Source organism: Equus przewalskii, chromosome 7 (genome assembly GCF_037783145.1).
Source record: "Equus przewalskii isolate Varuska chromosome 7, EquPr2, whole genome shotgun sequence".
NCBI lineage: Eukaryota > Metazoa > Chordata > Mammalia > Perissodactyla > Equidae > Equus > Equus przewalskii.
Genome location: NC_091837.1, coordinates 62,380,445 through 62,386,424, shown reverse-complemented (window position 1 = coordinate 62,386,424; position 5,980 = coordinate 62,380,445). Strand labels below are relative to the sequence as shown.

At 39.2% G+C, this 5,980-nt stretch overlaps 1 long non-coding RNA gene across 1 annotated transcript; it reads left to right on the top strand.

Annotated features, from left to right (window-relative positions):
• The first annotated feature begins 230 nt into the window (after positions 1-230).
• On the top strand, positions 231-1,167 carry LOC139084540 (uncharacterized). The gene is made up of 2 exons (XR_011541995.1): positions 231-345; positions 973-1,167. It is a non-coding gene; the product is annotated as an uncharacterized lncRNA (long non-coding RNA).
• The last annotated feature ends 4,813 nt before the right edge of the window (positions 1,168-5,980 follow it).

The following is a 5,980-nucleotide window of genomic DNA, read 5'->3' as shown; positions in this document are numbered from 1 at the left end:
ATGGAGTCATGGTTAAAGATAGTGGCCAAATAGGTCAACTGTCAAAGCTTTGCTTGATAGATTTTTTTTTTTTCCTGTGTTTCATTATTTCTGGGGCCTGTCAGTTGCTCTGGGGAGAGAAACAGTGTGCTGTTATGAGTTTTCCCGAGGAGGGAAAAAAAAAAAGGCAGTTAAAAGGCTTTTGAGTTCAACAAATGTGTCCTGAGAGCCAAATGGAACAGGGGTGAAATCCTAACTAAAACCCGTGGGGAATAATTTGTTGTTAGCAGCATCTGGAAAGGAAGCGTGGCGACGGCTGCAGAGTTTTGTTTAGAGAACAAGTGGAAGAAAAGGGGCTTTAAAAAGGTAGGTTTGAAGGCAGGAGGGGGAGGGAGAAAGTAACGGAGGCCTCGCATGAGTCTGGGGATTTAGGAAGGAGATTTAATACACTGAATAGCGGGTCACCGCTAAAGAAGTGAAAACCTGAGCGACAGACGTCAGTGAGAACGCACGGTGTTAGTGCCCGGGCTGCAGCCCTAGAAGCAAACTCAAATTAAATAGTTTATTATTCCTCCGGCTGCTCCTACCACTAATAATGTGTTTTCCCTCAAGAACTGAGTATTTTGGAAATCCATATTAATCATCGAGACCAGTGTTTGCACTTATCCGTGGGCGGCCTATTGTGGAAGCAGCCTTAATTCTCCTGCGTTCCTGCTTGCCGGGAGCAAAGGGGAGAGACTGCCGGGCGGGGAGGCTGGACTGGCCTCCACGAACCCGCAGAGACTCCCCAGGCTCATCTAGGGACAGAGCTGGCGACTCTCCATAGACTGCCAGTTAAGCTGTTAAGGTCCCCTGCCCTGGGCTCTTCATTGTAGGAACAGTATTTCAATTACAGAAAAAGGGGAATATAAAAGTCATAAACACTGGGGCATGGAATTGTCTACTGTAAATGGTCTGTCGCCACCAGGCTAACCTTGCCTTTTTTTCCTACAGCTCACTGCTTCCTTTCCACAAGCTGTTCAGAGTCTGGGCACATGCGGAAGGCAGGAACCCATGGCCAAGGTTTGGTCCTACTGCCCCCAAGGCCACATCTCCAGGGTGCAGCCAAGGCCTTGGGCCTCCAAGGCTGCTTGGGGCTTGGGGCTTGGCTCCTTAGGCCAGTTCTATAAAAATTACTTTGTCCCAATCTGAGAGGTTCTCACTTATTTTCCAATGTATGGGGTAAAGAGAGGTAAAGAGTTAGAGAAGTTAGGACCAAGGTAAAGTTCATTTTGGGGTCCTTGTACCTCCCGTTTCTTTCATCTCTCCCTAACTCTGAAATATGTAGGCAGCCTTCTCCTTCAGGTGCATCTTCTGTTTACTGCTAAGGGACGCCCCATAATGCTAGGCTGGTGCTAGCCTTCCTATGAATATGTGAAAATTACAGGAGATTCAACTCAATGACAGCTATCATTTATTGAGAGGATAACATGCATAGTGTTCACTGCCTACATGAACTCTGGGGTTTGGGGGCCTGAGTTTGAATGTGGATCCTCCACTTACTGGCTATGAGACTTTAGACAAATCATTAAACCACCCAGACCCTCTTTTCCCTTATCTGTAAAATGGGTTGTTGCAGCGAGTTAATATCTTTTCAGTGTTTAGATCATTCAGTGCAAAGAGCCTGAATCTTAAGTCTCACTACGTGGGTGTTACATATTGCTGCGATTTATCACGGCATTGTTACTGTCATTGTATCCCTGGTATTGTGTGAACTATTTACCTTTGTTGCTTATTTTATCTGAAGAACATCATTATGATATGTATTTCACTTATCATCCAGTTTACAAATTAATAAGAGGTAAAGCCAATATTTGAACGTGGGTCTGTCTATTTCCAGATCTTGTACTTTCCTCAATATGTAAGTATTTCAATTACAAAGAAGTTAAGTTACAATATTAAAATTTGTATCATGACAACAGGTGACAGAAGATATTTTAGATAGTTGATATGATTTTAGGTTACTGATGATATCTTTTACTTTTTATTTAGTTCTAATTATTTACTCTGGTGCCAAGCACTATATGAAATTATCACTAGTTTATTTTATTATAAAAAGAACTCTACAAGGTATCTTGGATTATTATTCCCATTTGACAGATAAAGTGTCTAAGTTTTAATGAGGTGTTGTTTTTTTTTTTTAACTTACATACAGTTACAGAGCTGATAAATGATAAAAGTGGAACTTACAGCCCTATTCGATAGATCCCAAATTCTGCCCAAAGTGTCTCCTGTAGAAAATGATAACCTCTGCATTTCAAATCACAATGATTGAACAGGATGAAATATTAAATGGTAACTGGGATTGTCTATGATTCAAGAAAACCAGAGCTTCTTGGTCAATGACATTCAATAAGACAATTTGATGAAATTTTGGTGCTGAATAAAAAGGGTAGCATTAGCAGTTCAGATCCGTGACTTTTTTCTAATTTTCTGGAGCACCGTTATCATCACTGTAGTCATCGGCATTGTTAACAATAACCTAATGAGCCTTGCCTTTTATATATTTTTAAATAGCCTCATGTACAATATCTAATTTCTCCTTCACTATGTATCTTTGAGATACTTAACATTATTTTCATTTGAAACATCAGGAAACTGAGACACAGAAAGAGTAAAGGACTTGTCAAAGCTAATGAAGATATGACTCAAATCTCTTGATAATTCTACATTCTCTTAACATTTATTCTGATCCATGTCTGAGAAATATACCCAAAAAAAGACATTCCTCTTCCATACTTCTCTACCAGTAACCACTGGCTGAGACTTACAGGGTATGTAGATGGGTGTGAAAGGCAAACCATGTAGCAGAATAACAAAATAATGAAAATCTCTTTTGATTATTCTCAGTGTCAATGTTAATGCTTTCATTTAGCAAACATGCTTTGGGCAATTGCTCTGTACTAGCCAGAGTTTAGTTGCAGAAGTGAATAGATATCATAGCCATCATCTCTGATCTTAAGGATTTGAAAGTCTGTGAGTAAAATAGATACAGGTACAAATCATAATGACACAATGTTGTAATAGAGTTGTCAAGCAAGGCTATGAAACTTTTAGGGGTGAACAATGGATTCTGTCTCGGAAATCTGGAGATCCTTCAGAGAGGAAAGGTTATTAGATTTAGGACTTGGGGAATTACTTGTAATTCACCAGGGAGAAAAAGGATGTAAGGAAATATAGTTGTCATTAATAGCATGTGCAAGGAAAGGCCCAAGTACATGACCATTAGCTAGTTCTTCTCTCCTGATTAGAAAGAGTTTGGTGATATTAGTGTCTGGAACCACAGGACTACAGTCAATCATATTTGGTTACACCATTTGAGTAAATGACTTGAGAAGAGTTCAGGCTTGCATGTCCAGAGAATATCCAGTTCTGTTTTCCTGACTTGCCACTAATTGGCTATGTGGCCTAGGGGAGTCACTTTACATCTTAGCACCTCTGTTTCCTCATCTGTAAAACAAGAGAGCTGGTCTAAGTTCTGTAAAATCTTTTAGTATCAGTGTAAAATCCTCCAAATAATGACAGGAGAATTTTCCCCCCAGTGGATTCTGTGGGTGAGCACATGATCACTGGACCCAGGTGTTTTTATAATTGTGATAAATTGACAAATATGGAACACTCATTGGCCTTCAAAATTCATCCTGCCACCTGTGTGATAGGCTGCCCTTCCAATAGTGGTGGAAAAACCACCCACTCACCGACTCACTTCTACCGCCTTAGGTGTTTCAGACATGGAATTGTGTGAAAGTTTAATAGACCAATATATTTTCCAAAATAGAGAGGATACATATATATAAAAATTTATGGAGTTATACATCTTGATGTCCTGTGGAAGGATGAATTATGAATTGCCCTAGGGTAAGGAGAATCAGATTATGACACAGAACTAACTTGAGATTTGCAAAGTCTCTGATGTAAGTGAGCCACCCATGCCAAGTGAAGGAAGAAAAGAGCCTTTGGTAATCAGGGAAAATGAGAAACCAAGAAAAAGTGTGCTAGAAATATTGATAGTTGAAAATCAAGCTACAGTGACTCTATTCCAAGAAGGAAAGTACATCTAAAATAGTAGACATTGTTGGGATAACTAGCTGATTAAGTTTATGGTGAACCTCTCTCAGTCTTCAGGTCCTATTTGTTTTGCCTGAGGAAAGAAAAAATGGAGAAGTATATTCATTTATTTGGCAATTATTTGTTGAGCATTTAATGTATATCAGTCATGTCTTTTCCCATTGCAGCATGCTTGTCACTTGAGGAAATAACAACAGAGCCTCTAGAAGAATGCTGGGATTATTAATTACTTTAGAACAATGCTGTATTGCATAAAGCCTAAAAGAAAAAAAAAAAAATTTACCTTGAGCCAAATGACCTGACTCCTTCCCCTGTTCTTTCTTTCTCTTCCCCTCCAAAACATTGCCACCACCACCTCCCACCATCACCCCTGTCTGGGCAAGAACACTGGGACAGATACGCAAACAGAGGGGACAAATATAACCAAACAAATGTGCATTGCTCTTTTGGGATTTGGCCTTCACTGCTTCTTCAAGAAGACACCCCCTTTCTGGTTAGGCTAATTAGTTCTAGATTTAAAAATCTAGATCTAAATGAGCTTAAAAGTCTACACTTTATATTACCAACCAAAACTTAGACTTGCATTTGAAATTTTACAATTGCAATTGAAGAAATGCACATGCAGTCCACATTCATGGGAGAAAAAAATCCAGAAAAAAAAGGCAAAAGTAGTTTACTACGGCTTCTACGTTAGACTGGCCTAGGCCACACAGTAGGCTTTTAGAAGAAAGAATCATTATTTCCCAAAGGTAGACTTTCAAGAGAGATGGCTCTTGAGCAGGACCCTGATGAATGAATAAGAATCGAGCAAGCAGAGAGAAGAGCATAAATATTCTAAGCAAGTAGAACACCAAGAGGAAAGAATAGAATGGCCATGACCCTGGAGAATTTACAGGGCACAGAAAAGAGTTTAGTTTGGGTAGTGCAAAGGATACATGAAGGCTAAAGTAAGAGCAAAGGTTATAGAAACGCATGACATTTTTGAGCCAGAAGGAACAACACAGTTGAAATTCCTCATCAGAAAGATTATTATGGGAGCAAAGCATAAGATGAATAGAACGAGGCGGTGGTTGGAAGTAGAGATACCAGTCAAGAAACCATTGGGAGGATACAGATGAAAAAGAGGTAATAAATGCTACTCAGGCAGTTAAAATGGAAAGCAGACAATGAATGGGAGATGTTTTAGGAAGGCTGAAACTATTGAATTGGAAACAAAGCCAGTGTTATGGACAAGGAGAAGAAAAAAATCAAAATGATACAAAGGTGAGAATTTAAATCTGAGATCCTTGGAGGAGGGTTGTGTCATTACATAGAAAGGGAATGCACAAGTAAGAAAGGGTTTGCAGGTGAAATTATATCTCTATTCTCAAATGTATTAAGTTGAAAAAGTCTGTAGAACACACCGGATAAGAGTTCTTGTGGGAAGATTAGAAATGAAGGAATATAGTTCAAGAAAGAGCTTAGAGTTGCAGCATTTCTCCTACAAGTGATTTTGAATTTATAAGGGTGGATTATATTTTTCATATAGTCAGTGCAGGACAAAAAAAGGAGGGGGACAGATCTTGAGGAATCATATATTTTAAAGCATTGGGAGAAATAGAGAGGAAAAAGAAGGTGCCAGAAACATGAAAGAATAATGTCAGAGAGAGAAAGGAAAAAATATATATATAAGTTGGTAGGTATTAAAGGACACAGAAAGATTAAGAATGATGGAGAATAAGAGAAAAGAGAAAAATATCTTTTACATTTAAGAGTGTCATAGCCTTCAAAAAGAGCAGTGTGTGGCTTGAATGGTGGGGCTTAGGGGAAATCTGGGTTGTGAGAGATTAAGAAATCTTTGGTCAATAATCAATGCAATAGGGGCTGGCCCCGTGGCCGAGTGGTTTAGTTCGCG